At 37.6% G+C, this 26919-nt stretch overlaps 1 protein-coding gene across 11 annotated transcripts in view; it reads left to right on the top strand.

The window, feature by feature from the left end:
- ARL15 (ADP ribosylation factor like GTPase 15) overlaps positions 1 to 26919 on the top strand; it is a 216914-nt gene that overhangs the window by 139002 nt on the left and 50993 nt on the right. The window contains exon 5 of one of the 11 annotated variants that reach the window (XM_048050392.2): positions 1 to 26919. This exon is cut by the window's left edge and continues 46750 nt beyond it; it is cut by the window's right edge and continues 13704 nt beyond it. The exons of the other annotated variants lie outside the window; for them this stretch is intronic. The gene's annotated coding sequence lies outside the window, so the exon portion shown is untranslated. 11 annotated transcript variants of the gene reach the window in all.

Genomic DNA, 26919 nt, shown 5'->3' with positions numbered 1-26919 from the left:
TATTTCATAATGAATCCTTTTCAAAAAGTGGATTAAATATGTTCTTCTGTGCATAAAGGAAATTCCTTGTTATTCCAGTAACACTTTCTCATATTGTCCTTCAAATTGGATGCTTCAACCTCTTCAGCAGAAAAGATCTCATGTGCCAGTAAGTGTTCAGGACAAACAGAATCTAAATAACACTAGAAAGGCACATCATCCCACTGGGAAACTACAAACTGTTTTCTGTGTTCCTTGGCAAAGACACAGGCCCCAACCCATAAGTCGGGTACTGTGTGAAAAATACTGGTGGAGACTCAGCAATGGGGAAGATGCCCATAAAATTCCTAGATGGGTCCCATCTAGGAATGAGACTTTTAAACCTGGACAAATGTTGGCTGCATTGTTCTTATGCTGCCAAATTCCAAAACCTTTGGTGCAAAGGCGCTCCAAGCCCTGGTTGAGAACTGACAGATTTTGGTGTTTGCAGCTTTGGACCTGCACTGACCACAGCAGCCTGCTGCAGCCAGGGCTCTGCAGTGATCCGAGTGCACAAGGCGACACGGCTGCAGGGTCTTTCAGGCTTTCCCTCCATGAAAACCCCATTGCTGTACAGTTCTTCCTGACGTTCTTTTTACATGGTAAAATCTTCATCCTTCGTTTTTGTTTGCAAAATAATTCTGCAAAATACATCATTTGTATATAACAGGCAGTCTCAGTCTTAGTGATAGGATACAAATGGCTATTAATGATGAGGAAATTGTCAAAGAACAAAGTTTAGTAAAGCCAAAATAGTAAAGAAATTGATCCTACTCTATTGCCAGTTTAGTCTGCACATATTATCTGAATGTGATGCCGTTCATAGTCAAAACAACACAGGCAGCTATAATAGATTAAAACTGCTTTTCCTCTTTTTCTTCTTGAAAGACCAAACTTTTACTGTGTTTGTTACTTTGCTTCAAGAACATAGGGGTAGACTTTACGGTTTGTTTAGCCATGAAGGGATGACAGACTAGGGGGGTGGTAAGGGGAGCTTAGTTTTGGAATGTAAATACATGTAGAGCTCTTCTCCTTTTGTTTAGCATCTCTTTAAACTAAGACAAAAAAAATCAGTGAATGAATGAATAGCAGCATGGTGAAATACCTAAATGTTTGAGTTAAAATTTTTGGATGTTTGAAATCCTATTTGGATCCTTTTCCCAGATCGCAGTGCATTCATATGCACTCAGCAGGAAACTTCATGGAGATGCACATTTGGGCAGAAGGTCTTTGGCGGTGCCTTTTTCTTAACTTGTGTCTTTTCTTCTTTTGAAGAAAGTAATGGCTTAAGTCTGACTGAAGAACAATCTTTTTTTGTATGTTCCTTATAAGAATTTACTTATGGTTCACAGATTTTACCCACCGTCTATGTCTGCAATCCTTTGGATTTAAAACAGCATATATCCCACTGCAGACAACAGGAAACGCCAAATTAAAGACTTAATGACATACTGCTGAAAGAAGACAAAAGGTGACAAATTATAAAACAGCCAGCTAAACTTTTAAAGAAAACGCTGAAAAAACCCTACATTCCAACAGCTTGAAAAGGATAAGGATATTGTTACACTTGCAGATATATTAACAAAAATTAGAATGAACCATGCTGAATATAAATGTAAGCATTTTTTTTGAAAAAGTTAATGTGTTTCATTAAAAATAGTAATAGTAAAATAAAAATAGTAATTTCCTAGGATAGTGAAAACAGAGTTCTGAGCTTAAAAAAAAGAAAGAAAGAAAGAAAAAGAAAAAACCTGAATATATTTTAACCTTGTTCTTATTGGCTACTAAATCACAGACTTCATTTTTGTAATTGTGAAACCAGTGAATGTGTGACTTCTACCCTTTAGAAATGATTAACCTCTGCTGCTGCTGCAACTGCAGTAGTGTCAGCTTTCTCCGTGATGGCACGGTGGCTGTGTACTCTGGCCTTCCAGCCTCTGGCTTGATTTACAATGGGTGGTGCGTTCTTTGATCTGTTGGAGTTGTGCAGAGATGGTGGAAGAGGAGGAGTGAAATGAGTGGCAAAGAGAAAAGAGGGGTCATATACAGATGAAAAAGCAAGGTGGCAGACCTTTCCAATCCCAGTGATGGTCTTGATCCTGTCATTTATTTAACCACTTAAATATTTGCACTCTGATGATAGATACTCTGTATTAATATCCTCGATGTCATTAATTTAATTTCGGACCATAGCACTTTGTTGGTAGCTTGGGATGTACTGCTTCTGTTTGGGAAACGGCAAGAGGAGTTCAGCTAGTAGTTATGAGAACAGCAGTGTTGCATTTGCTTTAGATACTGCTCCCAGTTCACTGTAAGGGTTCATACTCAGAGGTTACCTGCTCAGCAGTTTATCAGCACTACTCTGAAATCAGATCAGAGGGAATCTGTCACGATCTTCAGCATGAACTATAATCATGGTAGGATTACGGTGAATCTTCTTATTCATATGCTCCAAAAATTATTTGTATATTCCCATCACTGCGGCTGACATATTTAGAAATGCATAGCACCCGTTTAGTTGATAAACACTATTGATGTTTTACTTTGGAGATTTTTCTTACCTTTTGGAAAAACAGAGGAATGATTACTTGGGGTGGGGGTTTGCTAGTGGAATCAAATTACATACTAGAGGAACAGCTCTGTATTCATGATCCCATTTCTCATGAAGTGTTTAAATAGGAACACTTGCAGGCCTTTGTGAAGTGTAGTATTTACCTAGTTCAACTAGTGATGCTAAATTTCATTGCTCACATAATAATAAAACAAGCTTTTTTGTCCTCCATGTATGCCTCTAGACTCAAAAAGAACTTGCCATGTACATATATAAACATATGTATAAACACCTATCTATATTTATAAACAGTCATCTGTCAACATGCTGGGAATACTCTGACCAGTTTTATCTCCTTTTATGTATTGTCTGCATCTATCTGGTGCTTGTGTTCTTAGGTGCATTGTAAGCTTGGGGCTGGGCCGTCTTGTATAGGCAGCACCTACTGCAACGGATGCAAGTCAACAGCTGCACATGGGGCAACGCACTAAAACAAAATAATGAGTGACTGACTGGTTGTGTCAGACAAACCACTGTCACTGTGAGTGTGCAGCACTGACTGAGAAATATCAGCACTGCGCACTGATGGGATGAGTGAAATAGAGAAGAGCTATTGAATTATTTTATTTGGCGCTGCTCTGGATAATATGAGACGCCAATTTTATTTCTTTGGTTTAAAGCTGGACTGAAACTTTTACCTCCTCCTATATGGAAAAAAAGTTTGCCATTGCAAAATTGCTGCTTTTTGACTGCTGCTATTAAGCAGCTTGGTTTTTGAGTAAGGCTTGGTTTTATAAAGTGTCAAAGTCCATTCGATGTTCTTGTTTTAACATAGCGTTCCTCATACTTTTTAAGCCAAAGTGCTACTAGTCTTTTTAATAAATACATGGATAGTCGAACTCAAAAGTATAGACGTTGCTCGGCGGTCTGTGTTCTCAAGGCTGTTATGCAGGCTAGTTCTGAAGAACTGAACAGCCACTCTGTATTTATGTGCATCGTAAGAGAAACATGGATTTTTGAGCTCTCATGGGGTGGAGCTGAGTTCTTAAGAGTTGTCTGTACAGTGTACCATACAGTGGGGCCCCAGCCTTTAGTGGGGTTTGTAAATTCTGTCATGATAAAAATTAATAAAGGAGAATATTGTTGAAAAGATAATTTAGCCTTAGAGTATTGCCTTTTAGTGCATATATATATATATGCACATATATATATATAAAATAAACCCAGCTATTTAGCTATTAGTTCAGCCAAATTTTTTGTTTTAATACATATAGAACCATTTATTTGTCATTGAAAATAAAGGAAATGTTCAAATTGAGAAAAATATTCCAAATTTAATTTACAAAAAGTGAAAAGCAAAGATGAAGCATGGGAACTGATTATGAAAAAAAGTTTGTTTCTCTTATTCATATGACAAAAATTATTAATCAGAGTATTCCCTAATGATTTGCAGCATCTGGTAGAAATGGAACAGCAGCTAAAGCCTGCAATATGATAATCTTGTGGAAGAAATGAGTAACCATGAACAGTATTTAGCAAGAGAATTTAAGTTTAAAAATATAGGCTTTCTTCTTGTGTAGTTCTGCCAGAAAGCAAAAACAAACAAAAAAATCAGTAATCTGAGACAGTAGCTACAGTGAAGGAAGCTTCCTCATGATGAGCACATCTTGCAGCAGCGAGGAAAGGGGCAGTAATGCCTTTAGAGGGAGACAGTGAATGTAATTGGGTTTGAGGTGGTTGGCTTGGAGTGGTAGAAGGGGAAAAGAGATGCAGAGGAACAGGAGTAACAAGATTAGGGCCCTTTCTTCTTTAGGACTTTCCACCTTTCCATTTGTGGTTGGAGGAAGATGAGAGCTGGCTGTTGTCTCACCTGGGTTTTGGGAGCCAGAGGCTCCTAAAATTAAACTTCATGGGTGTGGAGAACATTTGTTGTTGTTGTTACATTTATGTACTAGTAAAAATAAATAGTTTGTAGGTTCTGCTGAAATGCAAATAATAGTTACACCCAGAGCTAATTTTGTGTTAAAGGAAGGTATATACTTTCTGAGCAAGTTCAGGTACAATATTCCAACCATACTTGCATAAAAATAGCCCTGTTTACACCTATAGTTTCAGTTGATGCAAATATTGTTTTAAACTTAGGTTAGAGTCTGTGGAGGGTGCATGGTGGTTAGTCCTAAAAACTGTCTTTTGTTTATGCCCAGAAGTTGTCCAGTGCAGGCAGCATTCAGTACAGGCTTCCTTCTGTTGGCTGCCCAGCGTGTTACAGGCATGACTTCAAAAGCCAATCTGCAGGAGGGAGGAACTTTTTATTCCTGTGTCACCTCAGCCTTGGGTCTGAACTGTGAGGCTGCAAAAATTGCTGCTGATCATGGTAGTGTGAATCAGGGTTTTGCTTTCTGTATTACTGAGAATACCAGCTAATCCAGAAATTAAGCAAGACCCTTGATTAAATTTGAATGGGCTATCAAACTATCATCAAATGGCATCAACTTTTAGTAAGATAGGGTCAGAATTATCTTCTGCAGTGAAATCCCTACAGGCATCGAAGGAATGGTGCCATGAAGAACAGACCTGCCACTGGCAACTCTCCAGTCCTGCAGATGTGAGGCGGAGGAGGTTCTGCAGGATTAGGGGAGTGGAGAATAAGCTGTGTTCAGCTCGATAACTCTACCCTGGTTTAAAATCTTAGATTGCACAATGTGGGTGGAAGGTGGCAGAAGTTAAGAATGTTTCATAAAAATGTTTATGCAAAAAGTGAAAGCAAAAGATGAAAAACAAAACAAAAGTTGAACCATGTTTGCAGTAATGTAGAAAGTAATCATATGTTTAGTTGACATACAAAAGGGCTTGTGATTTCTCAAAAATGCTTAAATAAATTTTAAACATGTCCATGATCTCGGCTGACCACATGAAAACTGCCAAATTTGTTTTAAATGAGCAATTTTAATGGTTAGTTTGCCATATCTTTTTGATGTTAAAACCAACTCTCTTGCAGTGTAATGGACATTTATTTTAAAGTGGTATTATCACTGTTATCTTGGCTACCAGTGCTATACTATGCTGAGCCGCTGGGACCCTTCACTGCTACACTGAAGTTTTCTAGCCACCAAAATGCAGAGTAACACAAAGCCTAACCAAACATAAAATAAATTACCATAAGCATTTCTCAAAAAGTAGAGCCGGGGTCCTTACTGCCTTGTCTGAATCTTCAAAGCCATAAGTGATTTTTTGCTTTTGTTTTGTCTAGGTGTTGCTTCAATGGCATCCTAAATGCAGCAAAGTAAACATTAAAAAAGAAGAAAAAAAAAAGGCAGCAAACACACACACACACAAAAACAAACAAACAAAAAAACAAACAAAAAAAACCAGCACCACCACAACAAAGATTTTTATTAACTAGAAAATGCAAGGTGTGTATTTTGAAATTAAGACTTGCATATCTTGTTTTGTAATTAAGAAGCTCTCACCTCGCTTTTAACCAGATTGCTTGCTCTCACATATGAGACTTACTGCATTTTCTTACAGTACCTTTGCCCTGTGATGGCCTCTTGTTTAGTGATATTCAATTCGGCTGCCGTTCGCTGGAAGTTCACCCGCTGGTCCCAGACTGTTGGTTCTTGAAATTTGCCAGCTATGCAGATAGAGACATAAAGTAGCCATTTGTTACTTGGCTGGTGTCTACTTCCTCTCTTTTCCTCCCGCATGAGATGTTTTCCTCTTGTGTTTTCACTCTTTAATATGTTTGTGTAGCACTTATCAAAACAGACCCAAACAATGTAATGGGTGTTATGTGTCAATGATAATCAAAGCCATGGTGCTTAAACCACTTTACAAAGGTTTAGGTTTCATCAGTATTCTGAGGTGTATTTGGAAACAATTAGGTCTGTTCTTAGAAAAGACATCCTTCTGACTCTGAACAGTTTTTCTTACTCCAGGCAGAAAAATTCCAACAAAAACAAGTCTTCTCTTGAGTGGTTTAAATAGTTCTGGGAATGACAATCTAGATTAATTTTATATACTCCAAGTTTGCTGCAAAATCATGTGAAAGATACTGTACCTCAACACTAATTAAATGTGTAATATTAGACTCCTCAGACAAATGCTGAGTTTTATAGGCAAGTTTGTATCTTCATCATGTCTCTACCAGGACACAGGTTTCAATCAGGGTTTGGAGATGTGGGGGGAGTCTTGTCATGTGTAGAATGTATGTTTTGCTGAAATCATTTGCAAATAACCACATCTGTTAGCTATTGGTGTCCTTGCTTAATAGGCAAGTTTAAAATAACTGCTTATACTTGTGTGCTTCTGATTCTTTCTTTTGCAAAACAGATGAACCTCTGTATTCCAAGAATTGTTCCAAATCATATTTTCTGGCACTGTTCTTACTTTTAGTCATTGTATGAATTAAAATATGCTTTCCAGCTCTTGCCTAAGTTGTCAAAAAAAGTCTCTATAGAATTAACATGCATACAGTTTTTGCAATCTTTTTTTTTTTTTTTTTTAAGCAATGTTAAATTTGCTTGAGCAACATTTCTTGTTTTGACTAGTGGGAGATCTAAAAATACGCTACTGTATTGACTGAACTAATTACATTTCAGTTCTAGCCACTACCATCTGGATCTCTGTCTTTCTGGTTACATTTTCATTGCACAGATTGCACACGAATGATTAGCACCAAGAGCTGATTGTCCAAATTTTGTTCTGGGTATTAGCAGCAGCTCTGCAGAACCACATTCAAGTTACTGTGCCCTTCATTTTCCTCTGTGGGTGCTGTGGTCCGGTCTGGGGGTCGCCAGTTCAGCAGGGATGTGGAGAAGGTGGGGACAGTCCAGTAGCAAGCTGCCGAGTTGGCCAGAGGCCTGTAGCCACCTGGCTTACCAAGAGAGGCTTTGAGGGAGCTTTGAGGGACTTCTCTAGTCTGGCAAAGAGAGGGCTAAAATGCAATCAAAATAGATGCTTACTTGAAGAGCACTTAGTCAACCTCTTCTTGGTCAGGAGACATGACATAAGGAGTAGCCAGAAGTAGTAGCTTGGATGGCTCATGCTGGACATCAGGAAGGAAATCTTGTGAATTAGAGGCAGAATTTTCTGCTCGAGTCAAGTGATCTACCAGGCCATGGGTTTCAGAGTTGGTAAAAAGCGAGTATGTGATCGATACTTTCTTCCTCAAACTTTTCATTCCATGGATCAACTAAATCGAGAATTTTTTGTGCCTTGCTTTAGTATAGCAAAGGAGTATGCTACCTGAAGGAAGAAGAGCTGAAGCTATCAAGTTGAGTTCAGGCTGAAGGCACTCCTGGGCATGGTGAAAAGTTCACTCGGGTGGATGTAGATCAGGCAGCAGGGCTTGCATAAGTCTTAGGTTAACACTCCACAACACCCTGTGCTTTCTCTGTTCGTTGAGCTGCTCCTAAGGTCTTCTGTGCCATCTCCCTCTGGCAGGATGGTATGTTTTATCCTGGAGTATGATCAGTTTTACCTAGTCTTCGTTGTCTCAGCGTTGTAGCACATAATTTTCTACTGTTAGCAGAATATCTCAGGGAATAGCTTATTGATAAAACATTGAGAGAAAGTGGAATGTCATGACAGTGAAAAGCAAAGGGCTTTTATTTAGGTGCCTAATAAGGATTTAGGTAGCAAGCTTTGCCTCTGAAAGGTCTATTGAAAGCTTTCAAAACACAGGAGAAGATTAAATTGTACCAAACCAAGTCACAGAATTAGATGTAGTAAGTGTTCGAAAAGCAGCAAAAGAGTATTTTAAGATCCAAGATATTGCTGATCATCGCTGTTAGTATAAATGATGGCATTCTCCCAAGTAACTTGTAGAAAAAAGATTGACATTATGACCTAGGACTCTGTCTGTTCTATAATACAAACTAATTCTTTCAAAGACATCTCAACATACAAGCTTATCTAATCATAGTGTTTGGACAGCCGTCTTTCCTCCTCTTAACTCTTCTTTTAAGTTCCCACCTGATTTTAGAGACTAACTTCTCAGATACGGATGCTGTCACATACATAAAGTTTGTCCAGTTTATTCAGCCTTATTGACTGTCTTTTGTTCATATGTTCATGTACACTATACTGGTACTGTATTTGATACTATGGTACAGATAATAGGAATGGTCATATTCACTGCAGAAATCTTGGTGGGGTTTTCTTGGTGTTTTTTTTTGTTTGTTTGTTTGTTTGTTTGTTTTTCTTAACCAGCCAGTAATTTAGAAATGAGTACATTTTAGGGGAGGCTGTCAACAGCAAATAAGGTATGAAGCAGTGCTCATCAACTGGGAACTATGTACTACTGCGAGGAGTGAAAAATGCTCCAACAATTTCAGTGTCACATAGTTTGAAAAGCTTGACAGAGAAAGTTTCAGTTACCTAATGGATTTAATAAGTTAACTTGATTTTTATTCTTTATTTCAATTTCTGTCCCCCCCCTCCCCCCTCTGCCCTCCCTGTCCTTGATAGCTGTTTCCTCACTCCATAACTGAAAGTTTGCATTCCCAGTAGCTGTATTAACACTGCAGAATTTTCAGTAATTCTGTTTACAGCACCTTTTGGTGTGCTCTCCTCTCTTTTCAGGGAGAGGTGTTTGTTCTAGGGTGCCACTATGATCCATTTTACAGTGCAGCCACACAGCATCGTCACACAGGAAGGTTGGGAACTTCTTCCAGTTGCTGCTGCAGAAATTGGCAAGTTGGATACCTCCTGAGAAGTGAAAATTTTAGTTCTGCTTCCACATTGTAAGCTGTGTTCTGTCTCATTATACTACCCAGCTGTTTGCCAGGCAATACTGCATTAACATTTAATACTCTTTTTTCCATCTGATTATTTTTTTTTTTGTTTACAAAGGAGGACTAAAGCTTTTTTTTTTTTTTCTCATTTGTATAGGTCTGTTTTCTGTAGCTAGTCATTGGACCAAAGCAGCTTCTCTTCAAGAGGGATAAAAAACAGTTTGTCAGTGATAGCACAAGGTTTATGACCTGTTCCATGGGGCATAATTAAAAATGGAATTCAGCCCCTTTTTGCAGAATAACTTTGACACATCTGGTTTAAACAGTTTTAGTGCAGAGAGGAGATAAATAGAAGTTTCTTTACACAGTAGATTAGTTTCAGATGAGATATAGGATTCCCTAAAACTCAGGTTCATATAAAAAGTACACCAATGGGACAGCCACCCATGAAATGTGCGTAGTCATCCACTGAATATGTGAAAATAAATGGTAGACTTTATAGCACTAAATAAATAAATAATAATAATAAAAAAATCTTGTCACAGCCCCAGAAGAAAATGTAAGGTAATCACGCAGAAAAGGAGGAGGACCAGGGCTGAATTCCTTTACAAAATCCCTATTCTTTCCCTGCTCTCTCTGCCAGAGCACCTCTGATCCAGTTTTATTCCAAGTTCCCCATCAGAATGTTCATGTTTTTACAGATATAGCACATTTTATGACACCCACTAAAGTTATCTGCTGTGAAATTCAATTGTTTAAATACTTTGTCCTTTTGTTACCCTTTTCTAATGGATTGCCAATACATATTGCTTTCTCATCAGATGCTGATAGTCCCTTTAGTAGACATTACTATTCTGTGAAATGGTGATGAACACACAATACTGGCTTATAGATAGTGAAGTACAAAGTAGTTGTTTCAGCACTTTGCTCTTGAATAGAAAAATACAGTCTGTGTCTGTTTAATATTCACTAGGATACCCTGGTTTTTAAGGAATGTTGCTGGTAGATACCTCTCTAAACATTCAGGTACATTGTTGCTGTATGCATTTTAGTAAATTATTTTTATGCATTTTGAGAGAATTAAGATATGGAGGAGAGGTTTAGTCATATACACTTAAATTAAGGCATTTGTGAAGGCCGTATAAAGTTTTAACAAGAAGTGTGCTTTGCTGCATTGACAGGTAGGAGACCTGATCTGAATTGGGAGCTAGATTACTGGCTTAAATAAAGGACAGCACATGATGGTGCAGTTTAATTTTGATGTAAATTATTTCTAACTTACAACAGGGCATCAATTAATTAGTAAAATGTATGTTTTCTCAAAGTAGTGTGGTTGTGAATCTGAGATACCAGGTTTTAATGTCTTCAGAATATCCCAAGAATTATCTCACTTCTACCACAGACTGCAGCAATACAGTAGTTCTTGACCAATTTGCATGGGGAAATTGAAATGATATAAAATAACAGTTGAAAGAATACAAGTATTTTTAACTTTAGCTGGAAGTACATACAGTTTAAGTCACTGTAGGTGGTCTCAGCAAAGCCATTTCAGATGCAGAAAAGGGGTAGTGTTTTCATTCCCTTGTGTTATATGTACATTATCATGGTTCAAGTTAAACTATTTCCAAAATAATTGGAACATGAGGAAATTGGTTACTAGCAAAGTTAATTCAACCCACCTCCTGCTGTAAACCTTTTACTCTCTAGAGAGGATACATTTTGTTGGGAAGAAAAGAGAGAGAGAGAGAAGTAGAAATGTGTTGCTCTATCATGTAATTAAGTAACTGACATCTTTTTATGATAATACATTTGGGTGGTCTGTTCTTGAAACACTTGATTTGTTAGGAAACATAACCATTTCCGCAAGTAATCTCTAAGTCCTAAATATTTTGAAAAAAATTTGCATTGCGGTATTGCATCAGTGCATTACTCACCAGTTAAACTCTCTAAACTGCTGTCGCTTGGCATTGGAGAGGGCTTCCAGGTTTTTTTATATCAGCAAAAACTTCTGTAAATTATAATATTGTTTGGCAGAGCATGAGGAGTAAATACTGGAAAACTAGATGATTTAAGAGAAAACAAATGGAGAAAGTTGAATCTCATTTTGCTTTTCCTTGGGAAAAAAAAAAATAAAAATCCTAGTAGTTTACAAAATATAGAAAGTTTGAAATTGACTTCAGTCACAGTGTTTGTTTAGGTGTTGTGACCCTTTTGTATCCTTGTTGTAGTTTCCTCTCAATCAGCACAATTCTGATTGTCCCCACTGGACACTTTGGAGATTTAGAGACTTGCTTGCTGCAGTGAACCTCAATGATTTTGAGGTTAGGCATGCTGCCACCGAGTCTAGGATCATTTTAACTGCCAGTGGTAATGAGCTGCTGAGTTTTTCAGATTAAAAGAAAAGCACCTTGAATACATTTAAATATTATGCTAATATACATAAACACTAATATGTTGAATAAAGTTCCTGTAACCAGAGCAATCTACCCCAAACTAATTTTTGTAGACTCAGCTGACTGTCAGGTTAGTGATTCCATGCACAAATGTTTAAACTTTAGGTACCAGCAGGAAATAGCTAATGCACTCTATAGTTTACAGTTGGTGAAGGGTCAATATGAAAATATTTCTGTGTTGCAGTTGGTGAATAGAGTCTATGATGGTTTTTCCCAAGCCTGGTTTGAAACACTATTGCTTTTCTAAAATCATAAGCATCTAGAATCACCTTTTGAAAAAGCAAATGTACTTATGGAAACCCAACTGACCTTTTTAAAAATGTGAGAGAAACACAAATAAAAATAAAATCAAGTTATACCTATTTGGTTAAAGATTTTAAAGATAACATTCTTCTCAGTTTATTTTCCATGTGGTTCCACAGCTATTAACTTGCAGATTTTTGTTGTAAAACAAAAATGACAATTTGAATTGAAGTAATCTGATGCTTGAGTTATTAGGAAATATGGGACACTATTAGCTTTCCTTCTTAAGGACATTCAGGAACCATTATGTTGTTATTCCCTTGTTCAGAATAAGAGCAAAGGTAGGACGTGAAACTAGAACCCTCTGCTTCCCTCTCTTGTGCTCTGCGCATGCTGCTGTAACAGCAGCCAAACTACGGGCCCTGAGTAGTTAAATGCTGTGGCCATGCCTTCGGAATAGGGATTTGGTCGCTCACAGGCAGGGCCATAGCTCGCACAGTAGGTAGGACCTGTCAAGAGAGCTTAGGAGGTTGTGGAGTGATTATGCGTTTTGTTCATAGGTGGGAACTCTGCTCAAGAGAGGAGTCTCTCTAGGGAAAGAGCAAAATCCTCTCTTGTCATGGCTCAGAGGCATGCTGATGCCTCCTGCTAATGCTCAAGTTTCTGCTGACTGTCTAGACAGTTCCCATTCTGTAACTCTTCTTTTGTTTCTTACGATGCTCTGTGTCTGCAAAGACCACGCTCATCTCTGACAAGAACATTCTCTATGGCTTGATTAAGTCAAAGTGATCAAAATCTGTAGAGGCAGATTTTCCCTATAAGGTTTGTCTCAAATCCTTAGTCATATGCCTTTGGCAAGCTGTTTGTCATTCTCCAAGTTAGGAGTAAAGGTTTAGATTTAAATAAGAAGATCAGACAGTGCACAGTTCCTACTATTCTGCAGTAATTTTGCCTCTTCTGAGGGGAAAAATGCCAGTGCTGGAAACTCTTAACTATATTATTTCTCAAGCCAGTAGAATTTAAGTGTGTCTACTATGTGTACACTTACTACTATAGAGCCTGACTTATGGTGACTATACAACAGAAAACCACTGCACGTTCTGAATGATACTTGACAGGTATCTCTGTAAGCTGTTAATACCAGCAGTTCAAGAAGGTATAATTCTGTATCAGAGGTGGGAAAAAATAGAAAGTATTGATGCATTTTGATACAAAGTTTTTGCTTTAGTTTCTAGGCTTGAGCTACAGACTCTTAACTGTACTTTTCTAAAATCCTAGACTCAGAAGATTCCTGATACAGATGCTGATTAGAACCTCCTTTGGGAGTGGTACTGGTCATTTTCCTTTGAAAGACTGAATTTCTGACAATAGCAGCTGTATCTTCATAGCTTTGTCTGCTAATACCAAGAATATAAAATACTGGGCTTTCTGTAGCAAAAGTGGGCCATCTTTCTTACTGTCTACAATTGTAAATATAATTGTAACAACCAAAAGGAAAATGGGGCCAAATCAGATTCTGTGTGGAACAGCCACAAGCTGTTTCAGAAGCTGCCCCACAAAACATTTATGGCTGGCCCTGAGCAGAGGTGGCATAGCCAGCAATACAAGTTCACCTCATTGTTATCTGAGCCAAGTACAATGTGTTAGTGAAACCTATGGGTGAAGACAGTTTAAACTAACCTTTTCTTTGAGCTAGAAAGTACTGGAGCTTGCACAATTAACTATTCCATCTTGCTCAAAGTTTGTGTAGGGGGGAATGACAGTGGAAACATCTGCAGCACAGTAACTTCATATCCTGCTACAGCTGTTAAGCAAGAAGATATCTCATTCCCCTTGGATCCATTTATATCTGAGATTTTAAAGAAGGAAGCCACTTGTAACTACATCAAATGCTATGTAAGATTTGGGATGTGCCACATTCAAGCATTATGATGCTGCATGCTTCAAAGGCAGCTTGAAAGCAATGCATCTTGCACAGCAAGACTGTTTAATCTTGCTGTGGTATTTTGCTCTGTATAAAATAAAGTCACTTGTGCAAAAACAGGATCCCTTGTCCTGTTTTGTATCATGTGAAGTAATTTACTTTTTTAATTCTAAAAGGAGGATTATTATTTTAAGTATGCTTGAATTCATTCATATGTTTTAGTGATAATTCATGTAATTACACCTGAAATACTCTATAAATACCATTTTCTTTCTGTGCACTAGGTGTTTTCTCAGAATATGCAGCTAAAGAGAATTTTTGAAATTCAGTCTCCTCATTGGGTCACTTACATTCATACCGCATAGAAGTACTTATATTTGGATCAGATGGTTTTCATGTTTTCACAGAAATGTCTAAACAGGAATAGGTGCAGAACAAAGCTGTCCCCTGCATCTCTGAACCTTATGGGCAGTGTTGCTTCCTCAATGGGTGGTTTTGCAACGTGCCGAGCTGGAGCAGCGACAGCTCTGGTGACCTGAACGTGTACAATAACGTATAGCAGATATCTGCAATGCTGAAGCTCAGCATCCATTTTTACTCAGCACTTCTTTGGCTCTGTCAGTCACTAGGATTGCTTGAGCCAGGAAAACAGCCCTCCATATAAGCACTGCCCAGCTTGTGGATGTGTGAGCACTGCTGGGGAGCTTGCTAGGCTGAGGGTCTGCAGAAACAGCACGGGGAGATTCACCACTAACTGGAAATGCATTGCAGCTGCAATGTCGTACTCTCCCTCCCTCTGACAACTTTTCAAAGTGAAATACTGAACAGAGGGGAAGAAATGGGGCCTCTTGTGTCCTTAGACCAGAATGTCTTCAAGTCCACATGCTTACTGACAGACTGCTTGGAAATTGGGTTGAGTCATGCTGTATGCAGCCCATATATATCAGCAAGGAGGCAAGCATATCAAACGTACAATTAGTAATGTTTTGTTTGCTTCCCTACCCCCACCCACCATAACTCAAATGAAATGCAGTTTCAGACAAATTTTGTTTACTTACTTTGAACTTAGCTTATTGCAATAAGCACTGACCCGCTTTTCTTTATTACTTAGAGAGTGTGCTCTTAAGGCTTTGTCAGATAGTTCAGTGAATGTTTGCCTTTTTTTTTTTCCTTTTTCCAGAAAATGATGGAAAAATTACTTTTATTTGGGTTGAAATATGTTCATCAATTGTAAAACTCCGACTCTACGCTAGTTTCTGGATACAGTACGTGAAACAAGGCTGTCCTGTATCTCTTAAGGATAGCATGTATACCCAGGCATGCAGCAGAGGATTAAACAGACATGCAGCTAAATCTCTCCCATAAAAAAGATATTGTGTTATATTGTATATGACCTGTAGCCCAAGACACTTTTATGAACTGCTTATCCACTGCCATCCCAACCCCTACTCCCCTATCTGGTACCAGCACTCATTATAAATCATCAGTGTTTCTCTCTTTCTCTTAATATCTTCCTGCTCAAGTTGCATTCTATTTTTTTTATAATCCTTGAGATTAACATTTAGAAAAAAGATTTAAAAAATATTTTGCTGGGTTTTGCCTTTAGGTTATGCTTTGTCCAAGTGATTACCCTAATTTTAAGCATAGCCAGGGTAAGAGAACTGCTGCAAGAACCATCTGTCTGGACTTACTAAATGACCGAGAGGGTGTCTGTCTGGGTGATCTGCATTTAAATTGTATCATCTTATCCTCATTATCTTTTTGTGTGATTGTCTGGGGATTTTTCTGAAAGATTCCTTTAGCATAAATCACAATGTATGATTTCTGATACCTCATTTTTGTCTGTGTGGTTTAAACCAGAAATATATTAAATTTGGTCCTTAGAGTCCTCTTGGTCATTCTTTTTTGTGCCTTTATGAATTAAATCCCTTTCTCCTTTTTTTTTTTTTTTTCTTCCAATCCCTGGATTATTGTTTGTCCACTGGAAATAGCTGATGTCTGAAATTTGCAGGGTGTGTGTGTTCCACAAGCTTTCAGTGTATATTTGCGTACAGCTTGTTTTAACATGTTAATGTGTTTTTTTTTTCTCATATAATCTAATGGTGGTGGCATTTTAATCAGTTCTGAAGGACCACTCTGAAATAGCCTGTGAAATCTGAAAAATACTCCAAAAGGAGCTGACTACGTCTGAGATACTCATTAACAAACATCCATAAATTCATAATTGCAGACTTACTTCCTTGTTTACCATTTTTCTTTCATAACGACGATGAGGCATGACAGCTAGTCCCAGGGGATTCCTGCACTTCTCGGCTGGTTGATGTCACACTGCCTTTAGACCTGCATCTCACGAAGTAACCAAGGGACTCACTGATCTCCCATAAATGTGCTACCTGTCACATCTGATTGTCTTAAAACAGACGCATCTTAGTACTGAAATGGAGAAATATTTGTGCATAAGGGTTTGAACTCTTCTTACAAAGACTGCCTCATTTTCTGCAATAGATCCAAAACTGGGATATGGTTTAAATTGAGAACATAGTAAAAACATTTTGGTTGTAATTGTAAAGATTTTGTTTGTGGATCAGTGTACCTTTGTTTTGGTGTCGGGGAAAAAAACAACAGTGACTTTCAAATAGATTGAGGTCTTTCACTGTATGAAAAGTATTCTAATTACATGTTTGATACTGAATTTCTACTCAGAATTACAGTTCTCTTGTTCAGTTGGTAATTTCTCAAGGTGCAGAGAAAGCTCAGTTCCAGGCTTTTTCTAGTTTAACTGTCAGCTGCAGAATTTGGTCAGAATTCTATATCTTGGTAAATAGAATGTCTTTTTTGGGCCTTTATATTAACATGCTTTTGTACATTTATTATGATTATTAAGTAAATGCTGTTTTTGTGTTATAAATTCTTTGGACTGATCTAGATGTCCCAGGATACTTCTCTGTTGGCTGCTGTGCTCTGGATTCTGGACTGAATTTTAAACTGGTGTTTGGATCTGCTCAACTGTGCCGCTTAAACTCTAATTGTCATATTTGGACTAAAAGAGCAAGCAAAATTTTTCCCTGAAGGTTTGGATGTGTTCATCATTCAGCCTTAAAACTGTTAAGCTTGCAAACAATTTGAACTTGATTGCTCTTCTGCAGAGTTGCATCCTGCTCCAAACAAAATTAACAGCAAGAACACTTTTGAAATTTCCTGGGAACAGAATTGGGCTCTGACAACCTTGTCCAATGTGCTCGTCTTGCCTAAATTTTCTCAGAATTGGTATGACCAGTGTATTTGCACTGATGCTTCGGCTTCCATGCCCAGTGGCTGCTGAGTCCATCAGTTTGGCTGTATCATATTAATCAGTCCTACTGCATTTGATCTCAGTGCCACTTGCCGTCATATCACGGTCTCTCTTGCTCTCTGGAGCTCCCATCAGGCTGAACATGGTTGTTTGGTCAATGGTTTAATTTCCTTGTCAGCTCTGTTGGCATGTGGGACTGTGATACCAGTACAGTGTGGAAGCACAGCTTGGGGTGGGGGGTGTTGTGTCACCCCAGGGCTCTGTGTCTGGGGACACTGCTGGGGCATGGTGTCCCGCACCAAGCCCGTCTGCACCCCTTCCTGCCTGGGCGGGCTTCACCAGACACATCCCTTCTTGCAGGGACGTGACTGTCACTGGCTCCTGTCAATCAGCTCTTCCTGCCAGAAGCACCCAGTATGGTCTTTTTCCCCCTCACCAAATACGAAATGTTGGGTGACTTAAATAGAAGTAAAAACGCTACACCTTATCGCTCTAACAAGAGGTAATAGTTTGTGAGTAGTTTCCAAATATTTACCTTTATTATTAAATTTTCCAGACACACAGCATGCATTCTAGTTTGACACCTCTCAAAACTGAGCGCCGTTTTTAAGGGAAGACCGTAACTTTTGCCTGGAAAAGTGATGTAGTGAGCCATTCTAGCCACATCTATAATTATGTAAAGCTGGCATCTAAGATGACAACATGTAATTGCAGAAAGAAACAAAATATCTACATAATTACCAGTTTCATAAAGTACTAGAAAATGATGAGAGAGAGCATATTGCAAATCTCCAAAAATAAATAGTTTTTAAAGTCATAATCATTATAAAACAGATTTACTTGTGAAGACAGTATTACACATGTTGTAGGTGACAGACTACCCTTAACGTGTAGCACATATGTGGCTTGAAAAAAATGTCAATGTGAGCTGTATTAATAATGAATTTTATTTCTCTTCTATCATCTTAATGGATGTAAGTGCACTGATTGTGAAAATTAGGAAAGAATGGATATTCTTTTTTTTTTAAAAAAAAAATTGATTTGATTTTAAAAACATTTTTTGAAATGAAAGCCTGGGTTTTGAAAACATGGCCTTACATGTATTTGGTGAAGCCAAAGCAAAAGAATCCCCTTCATTAGTAGATAAGCTCTCATTTTGACCACTCCATCAATTATTTTCTTTTTCTTTCCCTTTTTCTCTTTTCTTTCCCTTTTCCTTTGTTCTTTCCCTTTTCCTTTGTTCTTTCCCTTTTCCTCTTTTCTTTCCCTTTTCCTCTTTCCTTTTTCTTTCCCTCTTTTTCTTTTCTTCTTCTTCTTTTTTCTTTATTCTGTAGCTGGCTATCTTGGAAAACTAGTAAAATACTATCATTTTCCAGATAATGTTCTTAACTTCTTGGCATATGTTCCTCCTTTCAAACCCCTCAGGATAATCCACAGCTCCACAAAAACATGAGTCAAATACATTACAAAGTTCCCTCAGAGAATCAACATCTTTTCCAGCTGTTTGGATACTCTGTCTAAAACCTGACCAGACCTCTCATCTCCCAGTATTGTTTTGAGCTTTTATTTTTCAACTTTGATTTGTTCAATGTTATAATTTCTAAACTGAGCCAATAATTTTGAGTCTCTTCGGTTTTCTTTACAATACTTACACTGGACAATAAAATGATCTATTATCCAAAGAAGATTGCATTGTTTTCAACTATTTCTATTCACTAGTGCAAAATTTCTTACCCATGTCAACAAAACCCTTTTTAAAATCCTCCCTAGGCAGTTTCATATATTATTTATGGATTAAAGTGTCTCCCAACCATATTCCTAAATAGACTTCTAGTTGTTTTGATTGGTTTCGGATAGGTGTACAGCAATTATGGGGGCCATATAAAACTCTTGGTAGATGTTCTTATTTTAAATATAGTTCTGGCAACTGGATAAGTTACATTTTTATTTATTTATTTATTTATTTTTAAAGAATGCATTTGTGATCATTCCAGTTAATTCCTTGTGTATTTTGTCTGGCAAAGTAGTATAAATCTAGTTGTAACAGCTTTAAAGATTGGCAAGTTACCTAGTAAGCAGCCTAAGGTGGGAATTGGGCCTCAAAAGTTTTCCATCTCAATTAGCAAAAATAAGCTTATCCCCTGCACTATCTACATAGAACCATTTATTTTCTTCTAACCTTTAATAAACCTGCATTGACTATGGAGAGAGAGCGCGTTATGTTAAGAGAATCCAGTGCTGGACCTCTTAATATCCGTGAACAGTATGATCTCCCGCTCTATTTTTCATTTGTTGCCTGCAAAGGGAACAAAGCAGAGGAGCCTATAACCATAGTAACACAACGTCCCAAATCTCACAATATATTAGATCATACTTTTAAAATAAAGTGCTCTATAAAATATTATAGCCAGAGATTGTGAAAGTGTTTGTCACTAGAGTTGCCCGGGTGCAGCAGAGGTGCTAATTGTGTGTTTCTGTGCTTGCTGGTGTAACTTTGTAGCTGAAGGTGGAGGGGAATGTGATGAAGGCAGTTTGACATGATCATCTGCGAGCTCTTCTGATGCTCAGCAAGCTGGCAGGTGGCTTGTAGCTCTGGGATGTGGTGCTGCTCCACTGGCACCCCAAATGAAGATCCCAGTCCTGTGCCTGGCCCGGTGTGGATGATCCTGAGCAGTCGTGCCAGCAGTCAGTCCGGGGATTCTGTGCTCGTCGGCTTCAGCCTCCACCTTCCCTCCTCTTCCTCCCTTCTCTCTCTGGCTGCTGACCCTCTTCTGTATCAGCTGAGTGGGAGGCTTGCATGCTATCCACAGCTCCATCCTTGCCTCCCTGTACCTGATGCAGCTCACCAGCATGGCATGACCCAGTTCAGTCTGTAAGCTTAAAAAGAATAAAAATAATAATTAAGAAAAAGAATCCTACTGATGTTGAAGCTATCCCAGATCATTCTAACTGAACTAAGTTAGCAAACAATTACACAAGCAGTTATGCCAGCAGATTGTGGGGAGAGGAAACCTCTGGCACGCTGAGGGAAGGAGCTGACAGGCAGTGATGACAGCAGGGCTAAGGAATCAGTCATCTTCTCACAGCGCTCAGCTGCAGGCAGCACCGGCCCCGCGGTCACCGGGCTGCCTCCCGCAGCTGGCCGTCCCTCCCTCCCTCACCCTGGCAGGGACACGGCGCTCGCCGGCAGCTGAGGACACCCTGCAGCCCTGCACCGCAGTGTTCGACCGCAATTTGCCACGCTTGCAAGTTCAGCAGCTTCCAGTTTTGCTGTTGTCTTCCAGCAATGTTTAAAAAGTTGGCACCTGTGCACTCGCCTCAAAAAAAAAAAAAAACAAAGGCAACAAAACATTCTGGAGAAAAAAAAAATTGGCTAACTGTAGTGAATCCTTTCCCTTGCCTCCCTCATCTGCACATAATCACACTTGCTTCTGCATCACCTGTGGGCGACTCAGCAAAATCTGGGAGAGCGAGTTTAAGAGCCATCCAGATGACTCTCTGTAGTGCCTAGCTTCTCTGAGATAGTGTACATACTATATCTTAAATGTGCTACGCATTGGGCTTTTGTATATGTATAAATGAGCAGAGAGAGTTCTTCAGAGGAGAGCTTTTTGCTTTGCTAGTGAGTTTGAGATGAGCAGTGAGAAGGCCCAAGCGCACTCCACATATCTGCATTAATACTTGCCAGTTGCTAAAATGCAATGTGCAAATATTGTCATGACAACGTTTGAGTGTAGGTAGAATTAAGTGTGGATCTGATGTAGTGTGTGTGTGTTTCTAAAATGTAATAAATAATGGGTTTTCCATGTAGTAAAAGTTTGAACCTCCTTGTCAATCTAGACACCCTGAATTGTGTCAGTGACTATATCGTGAATTTAGGAGGCCCAATAAAATTTTACTTAGTGCTATTCATTTGGGAATTAAGGCTTTACTGTTATTTATGGTGTCCTTTAAAAATAGTCTTAGTTGGTGGTGTTTCAAAGGAGTGCAAAAATCCTTAGGGCTCAAGGTCCTGCAGTCGGGAGATGATTTGGTTAAGCTGAAGAGGTTGTAGTATTGACCTATTAGTAAGAAAGTGAACACTTGCTATTTGATCAGACTTCAAATTAGGAAAAAAAGAAAAAAGAGGTTTTATGGAATAGGTATTCTCTGGCTTTTAGGAATGTGAGTGGCTATTTGATAAAGGCTTTAGCATTTGTGACTCTGATTGAGGAAACTTCCTAATTTCATGAATCTAGATGATTTAGTTTGGCAAAACTTAATATTAATCTCTCTCATTATAAAGACTGTGTTTAACTTCTGACAGTGTGCAGAAGTCATTATTGTCACATGGTTCTAATTTCTGAAAATTAATCTTTTAAAGATAAACACAGAAAGAAAAAACTCTGGACACTTCATTAACAGGAAAGTAGTTGAAGTTCTGCCATAAACGCTTATGAAAAACGGTATAATACTGTTTGGCCCCATATAATTTCCTGGGGAATTGAAATCCTTGAACAAGTAATAGTAGTTTTATAATATTCTGTGACAGACAGAGCATGCTTGTTATGTAAACATAGTTACTAAAGATACTAGGATACATGTGTTTAATACTATAAATTGAGATTACTTGAGCATGAGTGACTGAAGTCCTTTCGAATATTTTCTAATACACCTAATTCTTATGCCAAAAGTGCAGAATTTATCTGAATCCTTGACCTTTGTTAAGCCATTGTCATGAGTATACAGTTCTAAGCTTAGTGTCTCAAGTTGCAAACTGCTTGCTTTAGAAAATCAGCCCACAAACTTTTCCTAATGTGTAATTGAATCTCATTTCCTATGCAGAAGAAAAATAATACTAGGTGAGCATTAAGATACTAAACATTTTAGTTGGTTCCTCTTCCTATGTTGTCTTATAAGAAACATGAATTCTCTCACATTTTTGCTCTGAGTTCCTTGGATTTATAAAATATGTGTGTGAAGCATGTTCTGAAAGAATTTGCTGATATGACCAACTGCACTTGCCATGAGGAGAAAGAAAAATTAAAGCTGAGACTACACAGTCAAACCTCCAATAAAGTTGTTCATGTTAGTCTAGCTCACACTGGTAAGTGACACCCTCCTCTCCTCTGTTAGTAGGATGGTGATGCTGTCTAGGGGTCAATGTCATTTTCTCATTTTTTTCCCCCAGATTTCCGATTGTGACTTCTGGATAGTTCTTTTATTTGTTTCTGTATTTTGGAGTTTCTTATTACTACAGTAGTAGTAATTGAGCTTGCCTCTGTTTATGTAGATGCATCCTCTTGTCTTATGGCTGTTATCCTTACCAATAGCAGCTGACTGATTTTTTTTTTTTTTACGACAAAAAATAAATATCTAAAATTTTTGATTCTAGCACTTTTTTTAAAAAAATTTTTTGAGGTAGAAGGGAATAGATTAAATCTTAAACAATACTAAATATTTCCAGTTATTAATAATTACAATCAATGACAATCTGTATTTTAGCAGTCTTAATGTGATACTTTCATGTGTTAACTATTTTGTTGTTGACACTTTTTAAAAGATTAATTGGGCAACTATAGTGAACCTCGCCTAAACATGTCACTGTCTGCTCCAAGAACTGTGTCTGCTGCTTCTGGATTCATAGCAGTTGTAACCATGCTACTGGCAGATGTGTTTTTAGTTAGGATGTTGTACCTACTGCGTACTGTTTCTTCTTCCATCATTACCTCCGTATGGGGTTTTGGTGGTCAAGAAACTTGGACTACTTTGGTGTTGGATTAAGTTGATAAAGTCACCCAAATAATTATGTTGGAATAGTTCTTTGTTTAAAAAAACAAACAAACAAAACTTTTGCAGTTATGAGTTGTGGAAACCAGTGCAGCTACTGAAAACTTGATATTTTGTTTTATTTTATATTCATAGAATCATGGAATCATAGAATATCCCGAGTTGGAAGGGACCCATAAGGATCATCAAGTCCAACTCCAAATATTGGAAAGATTGTTCTAGTGTTCTCTACAGTAAGATAATATTGAAGATGAAACAAAGCTATTCAAGCAGTAGTTGAAATGTTACATTTTGAAACCTAAAACCAATGCTAGCATTTTTTTCAAAACAGCTGGGAATGAGAATTTTGTGGCAGAGACTACCACAATCTCAGTTCTTGAATTATCTTTTATTAAATTTCCAAGTATTGGAGTTAAGTCAAGAAAGAAGTAGTTCTAGCTCTTGATTATAGTATTGTGAGCTCTTCATATTCCTACAGTTGTCCAGTAAATAAAACGTGATCATTATGGTGTAAAGTATATTCAGTGATTGATACAATTTTGCTTTCCTCTGTGCACCTGAAGGTCACCATATGACTGAAGATTTAATTACAGGATGTTTGATAAGGGAGTTCTCAGATTCTGTAAAGAATTATTTCAATCAGTTAATTAACAGAGGGCCAGGAAGAACCTTTTTGTTTGTTTGTTTGTTTAAAACTTCTGTTTCTCCACGTAATCCTTTGTAACTGAGTGCAGAGAGGAGATGGGACTCCTCTCTGCAATTTTGGGACTTGGGTTCTGGGATACCAAAAGAATTAGGAATTTTAATGATTCCTCTATTTCTGAAATTAAATACTTCAGGCCCCAGAAAATCAGAAAAAGTTCTTTTGTTTTTGGTTTTTACTTCAAATTTACTAATCCCTAAAATTTGCTTTTAGATTTTTGTCCCAGGAATCTGGTAGGAACTTGTTATTAAAGAAATAACTCTTGTTATGAAAGAAGTACAGAAGTGGTATTTCTTTATCATTATGTTTTAAAATAAGTATCCTTTGAGGAATTGTTTTTAAACATGGTTTCCTAAGAAAACAAAGCTCATGTAATCATGCTTTCTGCATGTGTATGCTTGTCTGGGTGCCCTGCTAACAATGACCTCTGAAACTTTCAACATTGCTAAACTCTCCTGAAAAAACTTCTAGCATCTGCTAGAAATTCTGTAAATTTAGCAAGGACCTTGATAATGCAATGACTGTGGCAGAAGAGGATGCACAAATTCACCCTATGCTAGATACCAACAAATCAGTGCAAAGTACAAATCTGTATTTTGCAGAAAAACGAGTTTTACTCATTCAGCAGCTTATGGAACCACTTGATTCTTGTAAAGCATATGGATTTAATTTGTTTCACTTCCAAGTTGGGAAAGACTATTCTTTTTAAACCAGTTTTTGCGTGACTTTGTATTGGTCCAGGCTGGATAGTTTAGGTAGTGAGTTGTGAGATGACAGATACAGTTCTCATACAGGTGTGTAAGCCAGGAGATCTGGCTTTTTTTATATATAGACTTTGTGTTACTGATATTCCAAATTTTCCTACACAATACTTTCTGAAAGTGTGGATGCTTGTCTGATATTAATGACTATATCACCTCTTCTTCGGTCTTTTGATTTTAAAAATATATTTTAGATTTTCTGTAATCAGTTTTAAGATGTGTTGATATCATGAGCATGATTCACAAGCTGTTGATATATACATCCTTGCAAGCCCTACCTATTCAGTTATATCTGCTTTGGAGTTTCAACTGAAAACTAAGGGAGGAGACTTACATTTCTCCTTTCAATCACATTTACGTTCCACTTTTAAATCCAGTGTACCACCCACATTGGTCCTGAGGAAGCTAAGGGAGTTCTGCCGCTCTCTGGTTATTCTACATAATTGCTACTTACTGTTTTTGTCTCCTTTTTGTAACAGTTTTACCCCAGACATTCTGTTCTTCCATCCCCGTAAGGGTAATATTTTCCATTTGCCTTTGCCTTCCCAGAAAGGCTGCGTGCAGCGGGCATGCAGCCGGGGAGGCGGGCACACTGCCTCTAGCGTGGGGGCACTGCTTCTCCCCATTGCACTTTTATAACCTATATTTTGTGTGTTTTTTTGCTGCAGCCAATGGACTTTCCTTAAAAAGGAATCACTTGTGTCATTATGTGGACTGTATTTTAATCCACTACTAAAATATAAAGACATGATTGTTTGAAGTTGTTTTTTTTAGTCTTCCCAAAAATAAGTTGTCTGTCTTTGAAAACCAAAGAATATTTCTTTAATTAAAAATACATAGTTTTAAAATTTGTTACACTGCTATTGTGTGTCAATAAAAATAGGACTTTTAAACTACATCTGGTAATGTTGTGAAACTGTTATTCAACAAATTATCGAATAGTAGATCTCCCTCTCTCTCTCTCTCTTTTTTTTTTTTTTTTTAATTAAAATACCATAACATGGAAACTATCACTATCTGTGAGGACAGGTAACATTTCTTTCTTACTACTCATACTGCAGTAATGCAAAGAGCTCATCAGGTACTTTTGTCCCTAGGGACACAGTTTTTGCTTCTGTACATTTAATTTGTAATTAGCTAATGTTTTTGAGTTATCCACTGTCTTAAGAAGATGTGTAAATGCTTTCTAATAAAATTTTACCATTTGACTATAATTTTGAGGAAGTGTTTCCAAAATACTATTGTTCAGAGGAAAGTATGCTCTTTTAAATGCTGTCCTCTTACAGTTGAGACTCTCAGTCAAGTCTGTGCTGAGTACCTTGATCTCAGGCTTGTTCTGTTTTGTTTGGTTTTGTTAATTTTCCGCCACAGCTACAATGCCAATGTTTTGTCTAGTAGGAAGAGTGCTATGAGCTCCTGCATGGAAAAGTATGTCTTATTTTATTTATGCAGAGAGGTTTCATGGATTATTTCCTTCTTTATCTACCATCTGTTGTTCACTCTCATTCTTTCTGGAGGTTCTTCCCCTCCACCCCTTCCAAGTATTTCCTTTTTTAGCAAATCCATCCTGCAGCTCTTTTTTTGTGTGACCCCGATGAATCTTCGGTAGTTTGTTCAATATATTTGCCACTTGGTTAAAAAAAATGTTTGAATAACAATGACCGGAGTTTTCAAAATTAAGTGCATTGCTTTAGAAACCTGGCCAATAGAAATAAAATTTATGAGTGCCTAATATCTTCTGCTGAAACTGAAAATATTTTTTGTTTTCAAGAATCAAAATAAGGTGTCCATGGAGGCAGGTGGGACTTATCTTGTATTCATTAACAAGAGGCAAGTTGCTGATACGTAAACTCACTTTTGAGATCCATAAAATCAGGTCTTAATTCATCTACCTTTATTTATTTAACTTAATGTATAAGCTACATATTTTGAAGGCAGAAGTATAAATTAGAAAAAGTAAGGAATCTGCATGGCATGACCATTTCAGTTTTTTATTTCCCTGCTTTTTGCATTCTGTCATATAAAATTGGTGTATTTTTATGTAGTGTAGTATTAAGCATAAATCAATATAATTAGTTCATGCTATTGCAAAAAAATGTAATTTTGAGAAGTAATCTGTTGTTAAGGAAAACTAAGTTGACCATTTGAATGTCAATTCATTATAACGTGTTGCATTAAAACACAAAAAACACACCCAAATGTTGTTTGTGGTGAACATTTTCTCGTATTGGAAGGTCTGGCATAACCAGGAGTAGAATATATCTGAAACCTAAGTTTTTAATTCTTGTATCTGGGATCTCTTATTTTGTTACAGGTATATTGTTTGCAGTAATGTTAGTACAATAGTAATAAATGTATTGATTTGCATGAGGATTAAATACTGCTCTTGGGATAAATACAGTACATTTGACATTACATTTCAACAGTAGAGAGGTTGAGTGTGGCTTCAGTTACTCTTAACACTAAGT

The sequence above is a fragment of the Anser cygnoides genome, chromosome Z (genome assembly GCF_040182565.1).
Source record: "Anser cygnoides isolate HZ-2024a breed goose chromosome Z, Taihu_goose_T2T_genome, whole genome shotgun sequence".
NCBI classification, from domain to species: Eukaryota; Metazoa; Chordata; class Aves; order Anseriformes; family Anatidae; genus Anser; species Anser cygnoides.
The sequence above is the reverse complement of the archived record's forward strand: the minus strand, read 5'-3'. Positions and strand labels throughout refer to the sequence as shown.